Source organism: Labeo rohita, chromosome 15 (genome assembly GCF_022985175.1).
Source record: "Labeo rohita strain BAU-BD-2019 chromosome 15, IGBB_LRoh.1.0, whole genome shotgun sequence".
Taxonomy (NCBI): domain Eukaryota; kingdom Metazoa; phylum Chordata; class Actinopteri; order Cypriniformes; family Cyprinidae; genus Labeo; species Labeo rohita.
Window position 1 is genome coordinate 26,235,634 of NC_066883.1, and position 20,542 is coordinate 26,256,175.

General features: G+C 37.7%; 1 protein-coding gene across 1 annotated transcript in view; it reads left to right on the plus strand.

Moving 5' to 3' along the window:
• zgc:153372 (uncharacterized protein LOC767695 homolog) overlaps window positions 1-17,766 on the plus strand; it is a 52,729-nt gene extending 34,963 nt beyond the window's left edge. Inside the window, exon 11 of the mRNA XM_051129188.1 lies at window positions 17,499-17,766. The gene's annotated coding sequence lies outside the window, so the exon portion shown is untranslated. The remainder of the gene's footprint in view (window positions 1-17,498) is intronic.
• The last annotated feature ends 2,776 nt before the right edge of the window (window positions 17,767-20,542 follow it).

A 20,542-nucleotide genomic window follows, 5' to 3' on the forward strand; every position in this document is an offset into this window, starting at 1 on the left:
CTGTTATGATGGTGCCACCAGCACGTTTGGTAATGTGGTCGTTATTCTTTATTGCAGTCTCGCACTAAGGTGCTCTTAAGTGAGAGCAGCCTGCGGCAATAACAGCCTGTGCTGCTCAGAATCTGAATGAATGGATATTTTCATCTGCTGTGATCTTGAATGGATCTAGAGGCCAAGGGATAATGGTGTTCATGAGTCATTCGACTTTTTAGAAACTTGGTAAGCACATAGCTTGGGTTCTTAAGTGGTTCTGCAGGACCTTAGGTTCAGTGCACTCTACTATTTTTCACTGTTTAGACTTATATGGTTTTTGGTTTTTAGAGGTGTCTCATGCAAATCAGATCGGAATATTGCTATTCAGCTTATGTTAGTCATTTAGCATGTTGTTTGACCTATGCAGTTTAGGCTAATAATAATACATTCATTGTTGGGGAGTAACTATTTACATGCAACGCAAAGCATAATTTAATTACAAAATAAATGTAACCGTAATCAGTTACAGTTACTGAGAAAAGAAGTGTTAATTAAATTACAGTTACTTATGAAAATGTTACAAATGATTACTTTCACACACATACAGAATTGATTGAGTTTAGGACACAGAATAGGACACGTTTATTTGATAACTGTTTTATTTCCTATTTGAGCTTGTGTATGTGCTGTAATTTTTAAATTAACTGTTTTTTTTTCAGTATATTCTGTTAAAACCTATGCAAAGATTGGATTTCAAAAACAGCATCATAGCTATTAAACTATATGATTATGATTTTAAATCAATATTTACCCTCAGAATGATCTCAAAGTAAAAAGAAGTACCAAAGTCTGATTTTGGGGTAGCTGTGATTTAAAATCAAATTATTATAATCTTAATTCAAATGATGAAGGATTTTGAAAGTCTGACAGTAATCAGTGTTTAGTACTACTATAAGGTTAACCCTGCCTGCTTGAAATGTTTGAAAATGATTAACAGTTTAGTAAAATTTAGAAAAGTAATAAAAAATTAATCAAATGCAAACATTACTTTAAAGGAGAAGTCCACTTCCAGAACAACAATTTATAAATAATTTACTCACCCTCTTGTCATCCAAGATGTTCTTGTCTTTCTTTCTTCAGTCATAAAGAATTTATGTTTTTTGAGGAAAACATTTCAGCATTTTTCTCTATAATGGACTGATATGGTGCCCTGATTTTGAACTTCCAAATGCGGTTGTAAACGATCCCAGATGAAAAAGAAGGGTCTTATCTAGCATAACAATACAATTTATATACTTTTTAATGCCAAACGCTCGTCTTGTCTTACTCTGCCTGGACTGTTTTTGTTCCGATTCATGACAGTTAGGTATGTCGAAAAACTCCCATCTCATTTTCTCCTCCTTCAACTTCGATATATTTATTGCTTTATCGCTGTTTTACCTTTTTTGTTAAGGGTGTTTGATCTACGGGGTCGTAACTTCTGGAGCGATGTAGGATGATTTTGAAATGATTTTTGAAGTTGAGGGAGAAAATACGATTGGAGTCTTGAGTCAGAATACACAGAGTTCAGGGAGAGAAAGGCAAGATGAGCGTTTGAGATTAAAAAGTATTTAAATTGTATTTTTAAAATGAAAATAACTGATCGTTTCACTAGATAAGACCCTTCTTCCTCAGCTGGGATCGTTTACAACCGCATTTGGGATTGTTTGAAGCCGCATTTAAACTGCATTTTGGAAGTTCAAAATTGGGGCACCATATCAGTCCATTATATGGAGAAAAACGCAGAAGTGTTTTCCTTAAAAAACATAATTTCTTTACGACTGAAGAAAGAAAGACATGAACACCTTGGATGACAAGGGGGTGAGTACATTATATGTGAATCTTTGTTTTGGAAGTGGACTTCTCCTTTATTAATCTAATAATTTAATAGTTACACTACTTATTAAATAGGGTAACTTGTAATCTGTAACATATTACATTTCCAAAGTAACTTACCCAACACTGAATACATTTTAATGACATTTTTTGTTACTTTACCGATCTTTTGTAAAGTTTTTGTTACCTTTTTGATAGACAAATCTTGTGTTGTTGTAAAGTATGATTCATCAATCAAAACTAGCTAAGAATCACTTACGTTTTCAGTTTTAAGCTTTTATATTACAAATATTCTTGTTGGATCAGCTGTGTTTTAGTTTGTTTTGGCTAGTGTGTTTGATATCGTTTCATACACTGTAAAAAATAAAAAACAATTTGTTGAGTCAGCTTAAAATAATTTGTTACCCTACTGCCTTAAAATTTTAAGTTCAGTCAACTAAAATAACTTTAGTTAACTTGAAATGTTAAGTTGTACTAAGTAACAACTTAGATATTTGTGTTTGCTAAACTTAACAGATGGGTAAGTAACCCAGCTGCAGTTAAATTTTAAGTTGATTCAACTCAAATATCTAAGTTGTCACATACTATAATTTAACATTTCAAGTTGAATAAACTTTTTTTGAGTTGACTGAACTTAAAATTTTAAGGCAGCCAGGTTACAAATTATATTAAGTTGACTCAACAAATTGTTTTTTACAGTGTATGAGACATCGATAGTGGATCATGTGACTATCTCCAGCTCCCGGAATAAGGATTGCAAATAGTAACTGTATGAAATTAGGGAATTTTCATTTTTACATGCCAGCTGTTTAAATTGAGTTGTAAGCATCAGTCTGACTCAGACTTATGAGATTTCCAGACTTTTGCAACTTCAACACAACTTGAAATATTTAGAAACAAAGTGTCAGTTTTCTATATTAAATTTATATTATTTCAAGATGAAGACCAATACTGCTTGAACCGAAAGACCTAAGAGAGAGAGTGCGAGAGGGAGAGGGAGCGGGAGAAGACCACAATTTCAGTACAGACTGCAGTTGGTATCATATCTGTTCATTTGCATTTCACCATCCTCATTGTACTGGGACTCTGCCTCTAATGGATAACATACACACGCCTATGGTAAGCAATTAGCACTAAGCATAGTTTATCCGCAGACAAGGACAGTAATTAACAAAGTAATTCAACTGAAATGCCATTTGATTTTTTGAAGGGAATTCTAATGAATGCTTTCACAAGCTTTTTGCTTGCATTGATCATAAAATAAAGCTTTATTTAGCCATATTGATGCTTATGGTGATTTTCAAGCCTAGATCATTTGACATTAATAAAGTATTGATGTTTTTCATAATCATCTGATGTTGTGCTTGGCAGTAGTCTTTTATATGGTGAGAAATTATCAATATGTACTTCCATCACATTGACCTCAACACTTTTGTGGTATGTATTTTTAAGCTGCCCAGCTCAGGTTTGAAAACTTGTACTAATTTCTGTGAAATGTTCACCAATCGATGGAATACAATGGATTTGTTATTTATTAAATTAACTCAGCCTTACTGATAATCTGATGACTGTATGTGTTGTGTGTATCACCAGTTTAGATTTAGTTGTCTGAATATGTATATATTTATACAAGGTTGTTCTAATAGCAAAACGAACATGACAAAAACGTTTATCTTTGTATAACAATTAACGTTTAAGTTTTCAAACATGACCATGACACCTCAAACTAATTATATTATAAATACGGAAATCTCTCTGACCAGCTTTTATAAATCTCAGGCCAAACGTAACTTCTGCAGGCTTCCTACTTTTTTGTAGTCGCGTATCCGCAGACACTGGGGTGATCGTGTGTTTGCTGCTGCTTCATGTATCTGTCCCCCCGAATAGGACCCCCGTTTTCCCCTCAATCATCCGGCAGCTGCCGCCAACAAGTCCCGCTAAAATACTGACCGTGTTTTGTCTGGCACTGTGCGAGGAGATTGATTGGCAGCTGGGTCAAACAAAGTCATTTTCTTGGCGCCTCTCCCAGCAAATCTCTACTTGATTTGAACTAGCACTATCAGGTCCCTTTCCACAGGGGCTGACAAAAGACCTTTCCCTGCACGCCTCAGGCTCCTAGCCTCTGCTCATCCAGTCATCCATCAAAGCAATAATTGCTTAAAATTGACACATGGATGGATGGGTGAGTAAAGGGTAGTTAGACAAGAAATACAGGTATATTGGTCTGAATTTTAAAGTATTTTGGCATTTTTTCATTGTGTGTGAAACAACTTTGAAACCATTTTACTTAGAAACTGCTACTAAATTTTACTAATACAAAATTTTTTACAAAAAAGTATTTATTTTTTTTTTTTGTAAAATTTTACATATATTCCAAAATAACAACTCAAGGCAGTAACAATTTAAACAGCTTATTTTATTTGTGAACTTATGTTCAGCTATTCATTTTAATAGTTAACTTTTAACTATTTTTGAATATTTCGGGTCATCAAAGCTCTGTAAATATTGGTCACAGACGTGGAGATTTACTTTAAAATTTTACCAAGCTGATTACAGACTGGTTATATCTACACTGTAAAAAACAAAACAAAACAAAAAAACACAATTTGTTGAGTCAACTTAAAATAATTTGTTACCCTGCTGCCTTAAAATTTTAAGTTCAGTCAACTCAAATAAGTTACAACTTAGATATTTGAGTTGACTAAACTAAAAACTTTGTTAAATTTAAAAGCTGGGCTTGTTTCAACTTTAAGTTGAATCAACACTTGACTAAACTAAAAATTTGGTTTGTTAAACTTAAAAGCTGGGCTTGTTTCAACTTTAAGTTGAATCAACACTTAATACAGCTTAACATTTCAAGTTGACCAAACTTTTTTGAGTTGACTGAATTTAAACATTTTAAAGGCAGCCAGGTAACAAATTATTTTAAGTTGACTCAACAAATAGTTTTTAACAGTGTAAATGTGTGAGTTGTTTACTTACTATTTAAAATTAGTCTTCCAATTAACGCCATTATATAGTTCATTCAGTTTGTTTTGCAAATATGGAATGTGCACAAACACAAGAGGCGGGGTTTATCGTATGAACCAATCATAGCCGAACATAACCAGTCATATCCAATCATATTGCTATGGAGACATAGCTCCTCTCATGTGACTTTCCCCCATTCATTCCCAATTCAAACCTGAGTAATTTAAATACTTTTTAATGATATATTTTGTAACAGTTTTTTTGAGGAGGCAGTGCCTCCCTTGCTTACTTGGTGGAAACACCCCTAAAGTCTCACAGTTACTTATGAGCTGATTGTGTTTGATGCATTAAAAAGAATCTGCTCATAAGAGTCAATTGTTCAGGAGTCAAACTACTCTGGTTTTTGATTCCTTACAAAGAAGCGGACTGAGTTCAGTTCCGGTAATTGTTTCCAACCCCTATAAGCTTGTCATGGATATCTACCTCCTGTTGCTGTACATCGAGTCTGGGTTTAGATTTGACTATTTATCAAGCAAAAGAGGGATTTGCTCTTTGACATCTCTACATCTGGAAAAGTGCACCGTTTGTCAGTGGTCTTTGTGTGCCGCAGGCCACAAGTTCCTCCAGGACAACCACACACAGGTGCATGACGCTGTTAAAATTGCCTGTGAATTATTATAGAGAAACATTACCCATAACCAAACTCCACAATTTGTCTTAAGTTAGAGTGGTTTGGCTCATTGTGGCTGGCTAAATTTCAAACCTGTTTTTGTCATCATTTTTTGGCCTCATCTATTTTATAATGATTCAATTAGTTGATCTTCACTTTTTTGATGAATTATTTACAAGTTGGCGAAAAGGAATATTCAATAAAACAAGTTTTGATGTGACAGGTGAAGGCCAAATGCACACTGCTGGTGAAATACTAAGTAGATATTGACCACTATGGATCATAAGTAACCTCCATTAATGCTAAAGAGCTTTAATTAAATAATTGAAAGAACAGGCTTTTTCCAGCTTTCCAGCTTTCAGAAAATATTTTCTCCAAACAGCTGGAGAATTAAATCGCATTATGGCAAGGGCTCTCTTTGCAAACCTTTTTAGGTCAGGTCTGGAGAGTTGCAGTGAGAAGTGTGGTGGATCTGTCAGAGTTTTCTCTGTGACTTTAATAAGATTCAGACCAGAGTCTTGTTTTCACTCAGCAAAATGCGGTGCAGTGTGTGAGTCATGAGTCCTGTCATATGTTTGAGTAATTGCTATGAACCGAGTGACTCCTCGACGCATGTAACACTGCCTTGTAGCCAAATGGCACGTGAGGGGCCCCACTCAGCTGCTGCTCGCATTTGCTTGTTTAAGACTAATGGCACCATTGAGTTCACTTCACGTGTGCACAAACAGTCAGCCTGTAGCCAAAAATACCTCGCTTTTTCAGATAAACTGCCACAGCAATCCCTATCTGTCCTTGCTTTCATTACTTTCATTAATGCTCAGCAGAAAACTAATCGATCAGTCTAGGTTTCCATTCAATCCACCAAGGGATGGAATTTATAATACATGGAAATGTTCTTCATAGATGAACTAGGATTTGTCATATTCTAGACTAATCTTTATGTTTACAAGGAATGGAACTGGCGAGGCGAAATAAACTTTTATGCACAGTACAGTTCGAAAGATTAGTTTACCCAACTATGAAATTCTGCCATTATTCCATGTCATTCCAAGTGTAATGTAATTATGTGTGACACAAAAGAAAGTTGTTTAGCAAAATATCCATGTTGTTCATTTCCATGTAATAAAAATAAATGGTGACCAGAGGCTTTCCAGCTCTAAAAATGACAAAAATTGGCCCATTTTATGGAGCTTTTAGCCATTTTTTGAGCTTGACAAGTGTTCCAAGTCTTCTGAAGCCATACGCTAGCTTTGAGTGAGGAAAATGCCACAAATTAAAGAATTAGTTCAGTTCCAGAATAATAATTTCCTGAAAATGTACTTACCCCATGTCATCCAAGATGTTCATGTCTTTATTTCTTCGATCGAAATGAAATTAATGTTTTTGAGGAAAACATTCCAGGATTTTTCTCTTTTCTCCATATAGTGGGTTGAAGGTCCAAATTGCAGTTTCAATGCAGCTTCAAAGGGCTCTACACGATCCCAGCCGAGGAAAAAGGGTCTCATCTAGTGAAAAGATCGGTAAATTCGGTAACTTATATACTTTTTAACCACAAATGCTCATCCTGCACTAGCTCGTCTTCACGCATTACGTAGTCAAACTTGAAAGGTCATGCGGCCCAGTGTTTACAAAGCAAACATGCAAAGAAAGTCAAACACCCTTTACAAAAAAGGGTAAATCAACAATGTTGGACGATTTTGAAGTTGGAGGAGAAAATGAGATGGAGTTTTTGTCCTACCCTACCTTTCTGAACCCAAGTACATAGATGAAGAACGTGTGGTTAAAAAGTATATGAATTTAATTTTCTTTTAGAAAATGACCAATCGTTTTGCTAGATAAGACATTTATTTCTCGCCTGGGATCATGTGGAGCCCTTTGAAGCTGCCGTGAAACTGCATTTTAGATCTTCAACCTGTTGATCCCCACTGAAGTCCACTATATGGAGAAACATCCTGGAATGTTTTATTCAAAAACCTTAATTTCTTTTTGACATCTTTGATGACATATGGGTGAGTAAATTATCAGGAAATTTGTATTCTGGAACTGAACTAATCCTTTAATCATATTAATCCTTTAATCATATTCATTCATTCATTCATAATGACTTAAATTGCCTTTTTTTCTACACAACTTTCATTGCTTTCAAGGCATTCATTTTATCACGCTTCCCCTGCTCTAATGTTTGACACAAATGCTGGTGTTCCTCACACAGAACTAAAAATAATGGTACTTTTATCAAACATGCTGTCTTTTTTGGATCTTGACAGCCCCTGGTCTCCACTCACTTTAACTGTAATTGTGTTCTCAAGAAGAAAGAAACTAACATGGTGTGAACTGTGTTTTTAACTCTCAAAACTGTAAAATGCTACTCTCACCGAAGAATTATCAAAGCATCCTCATTTTTAAAGGGGACAAGATCTTCTTGTACCCTCTTATAGATATATACGTGTTGACTATTAATAATACCTGAGTTTTTCTTTGGCATGGGGAGCATGAAATGTTATTTTATGACCGGTATATTCTGATGTGCCCACATTCTTTATTTGCAAGCTTCATAGCTTGGTTCCTATTCACCGTGCTCCATTTAAATTTACTGGTAATGTGAACCAGCTTATGGGCATGGTTAAACTTGGAAGCTGACCACAAAATCAAAGAGCCATGTTTGACCTTACATGGCCGTTTCAGTGGAAGATGTTTTCGGTTCATCATGTTTTGTTATGGAAAACAGTAAAGAGCTCAGATGGTGGTTGTAAATTTCTCACTCCAAGCCCAACATTGTCTACCACTGTGAGCCCATACAATGATGGCTCTACAAAAGCTGTCAGTCAAGCGAGAGGTCAAGAGGTAATGAAACTGATACTGTACTTAGTCAGTCTTTAGACTGTCATTACAATGCTGTTTGATGTTTAGGGCTAGTAGCTAACTGTGGTTTAGTTAGGGTACTGAAAGTAATGCTAAGATGCAGTTCTCAGCTTTGCAAGAGAGATCAACTCTTTTTCTCACAGAACTGAATTTGACAGCCCAGGGCGTGCCGGTATTTGAATTTCTGGAATCATTTTTGAAAAGCAAGATTACCTCAGTGACTCATGAGTGGGAAAGGCTGTTGAGGTTTTGGACTAGGCAAGAGTTCTGTGTTATCAATCACCGAACTTGTCAAAGATTTTAGAGGGGAACATGATCTCTTGAGCTACCTACTTCTTTTTTTCCCACTGAAGCCATTTCTGTGAACAAAGTTGAGCTTTTGCATCAAACAAACTCCCCAACCTCAACCATCATAACTGCTTTGCAGTTACAGGATTGAAGGTTGAGTTTATTTTCATCAGTTTGTACAAGTTAGGAATGCACGATATGTACCATAACGATATTTATCATAACCGATATTTCTCTGCATTATGTTGCATGTTTACATTGCAGGCCCAAATTAAAGGAAAAATTTGTTTGCAATGCAGAGCTATGTGGAGGTCATACATTAATGTGCCAGATATTATCATAAAACTTTATGTCTCTAAGTAGTAGGGTTGTAGAACAATCACTGCAGTGTTTTTCCAAACCCTTGATCAAATGAGCAGCCACTTGTCATTAACCCGTAGATCCGATCTTGTGATAAGTTTGAAGGCACAAGCTCGTTTCTATGGGTCTCTGTCTCTGTGGTAGAAAATCGTCCAACATGTAGGCCAACCTGCTTTTGCACTTTCTGTACCTATTGCCCTCTTTTCCTTGCTTGCCAGGCATCGAAGTTGCTCAGACTTGTCTATTGTAATTTATTATCGATTGACGTTTATGTAAACAACTTCTACAGCAACTGAGACTGTGTGCATCCAGGTTGAGGTAGTAGGTTGTATGGTTTAGAATTTTGCCCTGGGAGTTAACTGTACAACCTTCTAGCTTTCCTTGGAGCTCACAAGCCACCGATCAGCACACCAAAACTAAACTAAAAGAATAGCAAGGCAAATGAAGGACTGTGATGTAATGCATTTTCATTTGGAATGAGCATTTGAGTGTGTGTCTGAGAGATGGACTTCTATATATCCTTTCACTAGTATTGAATGGAATTAAAGATTCATGCATAACCTTGCCAGTCATCGAGGATTATGTCTGTCAGAAGCAAAGCTGCAGTCAATCGCTTCAATCACAGCTGAAATCGATAAAATATTCCGAAATGGAATCTTTTATCTCTCACAAATACTTTCAAAACCAAGGCTTATTGTTAGTTTCCTGTATGTCTCTGTTTTTACAGTTCATTTCATGCATCTATCTTTGGTGAATGCTGCACTAGAACGAGACTCATATTTCGACTACAGGGTGAACAGAATTGATTCTGTATTTGTCGACATCTCAGTCCATTTGTCTTGTTAAAACCGCAAGAAAGCACTTGACCTTCGCTCGTAATTTCAATGGCAACCAAACAAGTTTCCATGAGGGGAATTTTGTTACTCATATGTTCACCCATGAGCCCGACGGGTTTTCTTTGAAGCTCCAATATGAATTTTGCTTAGCTCTGCCGTACCTGACAGACAAGTGATAAAGCTTGCTTTTGCTTCATGTCCAGTAAATAACCATAATGTATACGTGGTGCGCTGAGGTGTCATCGATTTGTCTGGAGCTGGGCCTTTTGGTGCTGTCAGAGAGTCTCGTGGATCAATGCTGGCTTGCCCTTTGACCCCTAAGAGAAATCAATGGCATTGAGCGCAAGGGGCATGGGCAGCATCGATAGAGTAGGCTGTCATTTGGTGTGACAAGACATGATAGTTATTAATGTTTGCACACTCTACACTGTTGGCCATTACAGTCAACCTCAACTTTTGCAGCAAAGCAGAGAAGAAATCTTAGTAGAGTCCATTTTGATTTGAATTGAGAATGCCTTTTAAATTTACATTTAAATCGGTAGCAAACAGGGTACAGAATTTCAATTACAATTTGAATTAAAGGAAATTAAATGACTCATTTTTAACTAGGAAGCAATTTTTACTCACTCCTGTATCATCCAAGATGTTCATGTCTTTTTGAGGAAAACATTTCAGTATTTTGCTTCATATAGTGGGCTTCAATGGGAGCCAATGGGTTGAAGGTCCAAATTCCAGTTTCAGTGCAGCTTCAAAGGGCTCTACACGATAAGGATTTTATCTAGCGAAACCATTGGCCATTTTCTAAAAAAAATAAAAATGTATATGTTTTATCCATAAATGCTTATCTCGACCTTATACATTACGTAGTCACGTTGGAAAGGTCACGCGTGATATAGAGGGAAGTACCAACCCAGTGTTTACAAAGTGAACGTGCAAAGAAAGTCAAATGTTCTGTACAAAAAACAACAGTGTTGGATGATTTTGAAGTTAGAGAAGAAAATTAGATTTTTTGCCCTACACTACCTTTTCGAACGGGAGTACACAGAGGAAGAACTAACCTCGCTTAACCTTTTCAACATGACTACGTTATACATTAAGTCATGCATGCACATCACCAACAACCATTTGTGGTTAAGAAGTACATAATTATTTTAGAAAATGACCAATCTTTTGCTAGATAAGACCCTTATTCTTCGACTGGAAGAATATCGTGTGGAGCCTTTTGAAGCTGCATTGAAACTGCAGTTTGGACCTGCAATTTGGGCTCCCATTAAAATCCACTAAATGGAGAAAGATCCTGGAATTTTTCTGTTTAATTTCTTTTCGACTGAAGAAAGAAAGACTTCACCATTTTGAATGACACTGGGGTGAGTAAAATTTTTAGAAAATTCTGGAAGTGAACTAATCCTGATATTGCACAGTGTTTAAAGAGTACATTAATTTAATGGTTTTGTATGTCCCTATAATGAAGGGCCACTGCAGAGCCGCAAAGGACTAACAAGCTTTGTGGGGCTGGAAATGTATTCACTGCATCCTTAATGTCCAAAGGTGAAAGTGGGGGTCAGCAGTGTCCAGACACCGAGGCAAAGGCTGTAATAGAGTTGATTGATTACAGGCACTAGTTTAGGGCCCGCATTGATTTCATTTGCTTTAAAAGTCCCTTGGCCCTGTAGAGTCTCCAGCGTCTGCAGTCTGGAGTCCAAGTGGACTTGGACTTGAATTATGTGTTGCTGTAGAAATGGCTGCACTCCTTGTGGTGCAGTGGAGATTATATTCTGACATTCAGAGCACTGCGCTCCTCTGAGGATGCCTGCATAGGGCAGGAGTGTTAATGAATCGGGGAATGAACTGAACCACAGGATAGGCTGCTCTGCAAGTCATTATATCATTACATGCACCCTAACTGCCATTTTCAATGTTTGCGCTATAATGTTAGACATACTTAATGATGAATCAGTCATTAGGAATAGACTATCAGCAGTGGTGTAAATGATTGCTTAATAGTTAATTTCTCAAAGAATATGACCGCAGAATAGGTTTATTGCTCGCCTCGGTCAATTAAGGTTAGCGTCCCCGGAGCTGGGACGCGGTCGGCTGTCGGGAAGATATCGAGTTCGTGAGGTCTTTGGATCTTCAGCTTCACTTTTCTGCCACCGGCCATTTGCCTTGTGCCTGAAGAGAAGCGGTCGCCTCACTCATGCGCCGCAGCCTCCTGCCACTGCGGGACAGGGTGATGGATGCCTCCCACAAGCCAATGGCAGCGAACGCCGGGGCGGGAATAACCTGCGCCTTCCAGTCCGCCCCCCGCCCCCTCCTAAGACCAGTCTGCGTCTGATTCAGCACCCGGCTTCTCTCTTCTTCACCTCCAAATCTGATTTTTTCTCTTCTTCAGAGAAGGATGCTGGCAGCCATGGCGTCTCGTTTGCTCCGAAAGCCAGAGGTAAATTGTGAACGTCGATAATAATCTACTCATTCCCGGGAGCATCACCTCAGTCCATTCCCCCCAGGGGGAGGACAGGGGCCAGAGGTGTGGGGGGCGGGAGGATAATGGGGGAGGAGCCGGGAGAGGTGAGGGGAATAACATCACTCATGTTTTGGCTGGGGCGAGCGACTGAATTGCCACCACAGATGGGAGAGATTTCATTAAGCGTACCGAATAGTGGCGGCAGAGGTAAAAGAGGGGGTGGGGTTCGCCGTTCGGATGTTTGCCACATCTGTATGTAGTTGCCAACTAGTCGCACCTCCATATAACCGACTGACAGCTTTGTCTTGAGGCGGTTTGGTGCGTGCCCGTAATCGCAATCGGGTTTGAGTGTCCTATTTGAAAGCGTCGTGGACTTTCGCTGGGGATTTTTCTGTTGTCTGATGTATGTAACTGCGACGCAAGGTCGCTTTGTCCTACCTGTGATGTGGACGAGGCACCTTGAGTCTCTGCTGGGTGTCTGCGGGATTGCAAGTCTGTCATGACTTATGGAAGACAACAAAGAGGAAGGACTGACCGTCTGGCTCTGAGATGGAGGTGGGGAGGGGATGTGTTTCCTCTCCACACACAAAGACTGCAGAGCAGAGGGCATTTGTCTATCGAAAGTCCAATTCGAAAAAGAGGAAACAAGTCTCACAAGTTGTCATACAGCTCTTTGCCGTTACATTCTTCTTTTCCGCCCCGTCATCCTATTGTTATTTTGTCCTCGATCTCGAGCGTATTAGCGCAAACGTCTTTGTATTTTACTTGCTTGTGCGATTAATAATGGCAGGGGAAATTTTCCCTCCTAATGTTTTTTTTTTTTCGCAGTGATGCTGCCAGACACAAACTTTTGGCAGTGTAGGAGCTGCTGAGTTCAGCTGTGATGAAAGAAATAGATAGGCTTAGCTGGTTATGGCTGCCCTCCTCCTGTTCCCTGAGACCCTAACTCGTGAGTTCTGCTTTTTAAAATCACGGGTCAGGAGCTTGGGAGACAGGTGGAGGGCTTTAGCACCTCTGCAAAAAAATGTTCTCTCACAAAGTCAAACAAGCTTGCGCAACAGTCTGTTTGTCTACTTAGCACATACTAATCATATTGTGTTATATATATGGGCTTTTCACAATGCACTTATCCCTGGGCAAGCCTTTAAATCCCAGGTAACACCACTTTTAACCCTGGGTGAAGTGTTTCACACTTCTGTGTGTGAAAGAGAGTTGGCACGGCTGTTAACCCCGGGTTATATCAGGGTTAACTGGGATTTTGTGATGCTAACCCTCTAATTGTTTATTTATTGTCACACAAACTATCATAAATTGCTTCACTGCTTACCTCATTAAATATTCATGAACTTTAAACAGTTGCAGAAACTTTAACACACTGTGTTGACTTTTAGCTTCTGAGGAGAAAATATGTATATTCTTGTATTTTATATATTTTAACAACATTTTCTAGCAGTTTATGTGGCATTTCCACAGACGAACACAAGTTCCACAGGTTCACGTGCTGCCCTTGTCACAAATTATTGTTGTTTATTTTATGATTTTGCAAACAACAACTGAAAAATAAACAACTGGTCAAGAGTAAAGTAAGCACAGTGTGAAACGTAAAACAAGTTAATGTGGGATTACATTAACCCAGGGTTTAAGTGTGTGTATACAAGTGTGAATATCCCACAGGCTATTTCTGTATTTTAAGCTCTAAACTTGACGTGATATAACTTAATGTAACATTTCACACACTTCAATCACCTTGAGGCACAACCGGTTTGTAAACTGAGAAAATACCACACATCTGGCAGCTAAGGTGTCTGATTAGGTGGTTTTCCATCTAACAAGTTCTCAGACAGGGGCATAAATGTATTACAATACTATAGTAAAAGTCTAATTAAATACAGCCTAATGTACATGTTCCTTACATGTAGTTTCGGTAAACCGAGATGTATCTTGTGGCTGTTTCACAAGCACAGCTAATGCATTAAAAGGCGTATCAAAAGGAGAATTTACTGGGAATTTAATATGTAGGTAATGCATTTGGTTTGCTTCCTGCTGGGCATATGGTTACTATTACAGTATATTGGCAGAGACAGAGATTGTCGAGAGTGTAGGGAGGGCAAATTCTGCTTTCAATAATTTTTCGAAGAAGTTCTCTGGCAGATTAATTAAAAGCAGATTGGCTCCTTTATTATGGAATTATCACTGAGGCAAGATGTACAATGGAAATAAAAGGTGGAAAAGGTCAGTATATTCCATTACTGTCCATGTAATGTCTGTGAACAATGAAGGAGGATTAGGAATGTATTTTTTTATCTAAGAAGCAGGCGGGATTTATTACCGTCACTCAAATATTTTACTCGTCGATAGAGTTTCCAATCAGACTCCAGGTCTGAGGATAATTGCTTTGCTTCGAGATGTCATTGCTGGGTTTATGACAGCTGTAAGCGAGTCTTCAAACCATTTATGGATTAATAGCATAATTCTGCAGACAGTTCGGTATGCTTGCCTGCCTGCTTCATATTGAATTCATATTAATAATTCTCTATCCCAGTACCTGCTTTTCCATTTGCATTAGCCTACATTTATGGCGGATGTGTAATTATAAAGCCACTGGCTGAGAAAGATTTTACTATTAATAAGAAAAAGAAATATATACACACTAAGCATTATATTCGATTACATCACTCAGATTGACTCTTGCTCCATCTTTGTCATTATTTTTAAATCCGCGGTTTGAGAAGAAAAGAGGACCGCCTAAAAAATGCAACCTCAACAAAATTGATTGTCCTCTGACGCTAACCATCCAATTACGCACTGTATGGCTTTTATATATTTATTAAACTTCTCTCCAAGCCGTGGCAGTTTTCCAGCTAATAGGTGCTTGCTCCACAGAGCCCTCAGCAACAGTAGCGAGATAGTCATCCACCATGAATACTAAACAGTCAGGCATGGCACAGTAAGCCCGAAGCCACTAGTCTCAGCCACATGCGCATGCCCACTAAAAACCATTCGCTGTGCGTCAGTCAAATAAGACATTGGAAAGATGACTTAAAGAGTTAGTTCACCCAAAAATGTTGTTCCAAACCTGTACAACCTTCATTCATCTTCGGGACACAAATTAAGATGTATTTAATGAAATCCGAGAGCTTTCTGACTCTGTATAGACAGCAACAAAACTGATACATTCAAGGCCCAGAAAGGTAGTAAGGACATTGATAAAATAGTCGATGTGACGTCAGTGGTTCAACCGTAATGTAACGAAGCTACGAGAAGACTACTTGTGTGCAAAGAAAACCAAAATAACGACTTTGCGTCATAGAACTCGGCAGAGACTGACCCGGAAGAGAAGAAATCGTTAAATAAAGTTGTTCTTTTTGTTTTCTTTCCATTACGGTTGAGCCACTGATGTCTCATGGACACTTGCTACTTTTCTGGGCCTTGAACGTGTCAGTTGTGATGCTGTCTAAGCTCAAATTTCATCAGAAATATCTTATTTTGTGCTCTGAAGACGAACAAAGGTCTTACAGGTTTGGAACGAAATGAGGGTGAGTAACTATTTAAAGAATTTTCATTTTTGGGTGAACTATTCTTTTAACTTTGGAGTTGTGTACTTCTGGGTTTCTATTCAGAGGGATAGTGAGGGTTTCAAAATGGAAAACATCTAACTTGATGGTTTACAGCTTGCTGGATATTGGTAATACGATGGTGAGTGATTTATGAAACTGTATAGTAGGCTCTTTTCTATGTACTGTGAAAATCACAAATTAAATTGTGGCAGAAATTGGCAGTAAATCATGAGGCATGATGGGCTTTTTTCTTGGAAAATCACAATCTGATTTATTTGGAATTACAAATTGAATAAAATCTTTGATTGTGGACTTTTACAGTGATTTACCACCAAGAGCAGTAACAGCATGAGTCATGAATTGCGGTAATTTCTATAGTGCAGCGCTGGCACGATTTCTACCCAATTTAAGTGATGCATTAAATATGTACTCCCATGGAGGTCAAGGAAGGCCTCAAAGTGACTGAACATCTTGACAGATATTGCAAGAAAGATGCTTGAGGTCGAAGCTATTGTCTCCATTTGCTAAATGAGAGTCAAGTGAGGACACGACAGTTGCTTTGGTGGCAGCTCTTTCTATCCATCTTTTCTATCACACACACACGTATTTGCAAGCACACACTTGGGGGGTGATCAGAGTTGGCTGATGTCTGGGTTTTTCAGACACTGCGGCAGGCGTCCAGACAGTCACCTGAAAACTCACTCCATCTCTGCGAGCGGCGCCGCCATCGCTTTCACCCTCCATTTCAATACGCTGCATATAGATGACAACATTTTCATTTCATTTTCTCACTTCAATTTCTTGCACAACAGTAATAACCTCTTGAAAATGTGCTGTTGCAGGGCAAATCAATATTTTATGATCTTTTTTGCCTAATTTTAACCACGCGCTGCCAGACAGCCATTAGCGCCTGTGAGATTCACTTTAGTGTCGTCATTTGGATCCAGTCTGTAACTGATGCAAATGATATTCTGGCTCCAAATCTCCCATTGTCCCTCTTCAACCCTGTTCGGGTCTCCCTGGCGCCCTCTACTGCATTGCTTTGTCTGTGTTGCCATGACAACCCAATCCCCGTGCACCCATATTTCAGTCCGCAAGCGACAACGAGGTGCACTGTGGCGTTATTTGTATCGGCACCACCAAGGTCACGTTCTCTCAGCAGTCTGGCAACCCTCACGTCGGCCAGCCCGCCGTGAGCTACTGAGCAGACACACGACGTGCGCGGACACTATTTGATTTGAATACATGATATCCTATGATTAAGTTTGTCTGCACTTTCTCAGCCACCAGGTCACATTTTGCTGACATGTTTTCTTGAAACAGACTAAATAATCCTCCGATGCAGGAAAACCTCATATACCGAGCTTTAACTTCACTATAATTGTAGGGGTATTTTCATGGAATGTTTACCGTCGTTTTCTCTGTTCGCAAAAACTGTGCATATTGTGCCTCATATGGAAATGTAGCCGTTATTTATGGCCGATATGTAGGTTTACCACAGATGAGTCGAGCGCCAATCTCTAAAACCCTCTAATAAGATGGTAAATGTGTGGTTTCGGCTCGAATTGAAATACCGCAGAGTCATTTTAAATGATGTATATGAGCGATTGTTGCTGAAACTGTGCCGTGTGTTTCATTTGCAGGCAGCCGGCGGTGTTTAAGCGAAGCTCCTCAGACTTAGCACATCTCCACGCAGATGAGCTGAGAGGTCAATGAGTTCCTGGGCTGCCACAGCGACTGCCAAGTACAACCAGACACACTCTATTAGATGCATTATAAAACTGTTGAAACTCTCTCTGTCTCTTTCTCTCGCTCTGCTTCGCTCTCACACACACAGAATACAAAAGAAATGCACTCTTTTAGTACTTTCAAAATGCTTTTGACTAGACTTTGTTCAATAAAGGAATAAAAGGTGAATAACTTTGTTCTCCTGCTTGTTTTTTTTTTTTTTTCAAAGAAACATAGTGAGAGTTTTCTATATAGGACATCTCTTGTGAAAATTAGCTATGGTTATACTACAAATAAAACCAAAAAGCCATGGCTACCATAGTTAAATGAACCACGGTTTTGCTACACTAACCAGTTTAACCACGGTATTTGTAGTAAAACTGTAGTTATACAAATGGTAATCAATCTGCCAAAAAAACATGGTTATTACATTTTTACTATAATAAAACCATGGTTAATTTTCCGTAAGTGATACTACAGGAGATTTTAACAGGTCAAACTTGTCCTTGCTGTTTCAGGAGAAGGATATGATGGGTATAAAATATGCTATATATTTTGCTCAGACTGGTTTATCAGCTGACATTTGGCTGTTTTAAGCATTTAACTGCATTGCCTTGTGCCTGATTGGCTGACAGAAATAATGTAATTATTTAATTTAATAAAAAAAAAAATTTCACTGAATTTGGTAAATAATGTGTAAAATATATTAGATATATTATTTTATTATTATTATTTTATTAATTGAAATTATTTAATCTTCATATTATAAAACCTTATAAAGTATTTTGTGTAAAATAGTCAAATTATATTCTGACTAAAAAACAATAAATATCTTAGTAATATTATTTATTTATATATTCAAATATACATGCATATAAATATATGTACATGAAAAGTTTATTTGCAAAAACTGTTTTTCTTTTAATTTTCAAAAAATCATGTTTATTATGTTTTTATTGTTTTATTGTGTTAGGTAGGTGCATTTTTTTTAGTTTTTACTTAAAGTAAACTGCAGTTTGATTGAAATTAATTGAAAAAACATGATTTTTGAAAATTGTTAAAAAAAAAAATATATATATATAGACACTTATTTAATAATAAATAAATATTTTTAAATAAAATGTTGTTGTATGTTGTTATTCATTATATTGGCCTGATCTTTAGATATCAGCATCAGCCTGTCCTGATTGGCCTATATTTTGGATTACTAATTTTTTTTTTACTTTTTTTCGTTTACGTTTTTTTTTCTATTATTTTGTAAACATTGTGCAAAATGTAAAATAACATTTAATTAATAAATATTTTAACACACATACGATAAACCATTATAAATTAAATATAAATCAATATATAAAAGCAATATTTTTCATTACTTTATTCATTGTAAAACACATATTCTTTGACCAATAGAATATCACCCCATCTGCTTTACCAACTTCAGATCATGGAAAAAGACAGAAACACTGGAAAAACTGGGTTCTGCATGGCACTCTCCCAGCTAAAATCATTCAACTCTCTTCCATAGCTGCCTCTCTCCACCCGTGAGCTGAGGCAGCGAATGAGAGCTGCATTCTAATAGGCTGAATCCGGTCACTGCTGTAGAGGGGTAGGGGGGTATACCGAGTGCCGTGGGAGTCCAGACAGAGAGCCAGACGCAGACAAAAGCCCCATGCTTCGCCCAAGTTACCTGCCACAGACACTACCTGCTACACAACCTGACCTTCTCTCCACAATACCGCTTCTATTGTTCGCTTGTCAAGGGCAACGCAAAAGAATAGCTCCTTTTTTCCCGTAAGAGGTTTCTCCACAAGCCACACTTTGAGCATTAGTGCTTTATTGAGACGTCCACTGAAAATGAATGAGGCAGATTAAACCGAAGCGGCGCTTCTTTTGGTTCAGATTTGGCAGACTGGCTTAGCAACAGCCACAGGTCTCCAGTGTGTATTATCATATCATGAGTCTCAAATGTCAATTCATTAGTACGTTTTATTCATCTGCTCCAGCTGTATGCGTCAGATTTGCATCAGGCACGAACTGTGAGATTTAAGTTTATACGGAAGGGTGTGAGCCAGCCAAGTCAAACATTCTTTGAAGTCGTGCTTTTTACAGAGATATTAAGCAATCTAAAACACACTTACGGCTCTTTGTACTCTGCAAAGCATCAGAGAGCATAGACAGGTCATAGTTATATCTTAAATTATGCATCTAATCAAATATATGGTGCCATTAAGCTACTCTCAAATTGCTGTAACTTTGATATTGTTGCTAACTACTATGTTTTACTAATGGAGTAGTTGATCAAAATATATATATATATTCAACCTCAGGCAATTCAGTATGGATTAGATTTAGAAAAATTTAGCACTGCATCACTTGCTCACCAGTAGATCCTCTTCAGTGAATGGGTGCCATCAGAATGAGAGTCCAAATAGTTGAGAAAAACATCACAATAATCCACAAGTAATCCACACAACTCCAGTCTATCAGTTAATGTCTTGTGAAGTGAAATCTGCATGTTTTTCATAAACAAATCCATCATTAAGACATTAAAAAAAAAAACATCTTGTCCGAATCAGAAGAGAAATTTGCAAAGATCAAGCACCATTTGTAAGCATAAACAGTCCAAAACATTTCTAAACAAATACGTTGGTGCTGGTTTTGATGTGAGAGGACAACAGGGATGAATGTTTTTCACTGAAGGAAGTGTTATTATGGTTTGCGGTTTAAAGTAGAGACTCATTTCGAAAGCATTTTATCGCCATATACAAACAGAAACGTACTCTTCACGTCTTCACAGCAGCCTGTCAAAATAAAAGTTCTGTTTAACTTGAAGAAACTGTGACAGAAATATATTACTTAATGTAATGATAGTACTACTACTGATACAAGACTATTTACGTAAGTAAATATAAGTAAATATTTAAATATATATTTTTTATAAACGTAATTAATTAGAGAT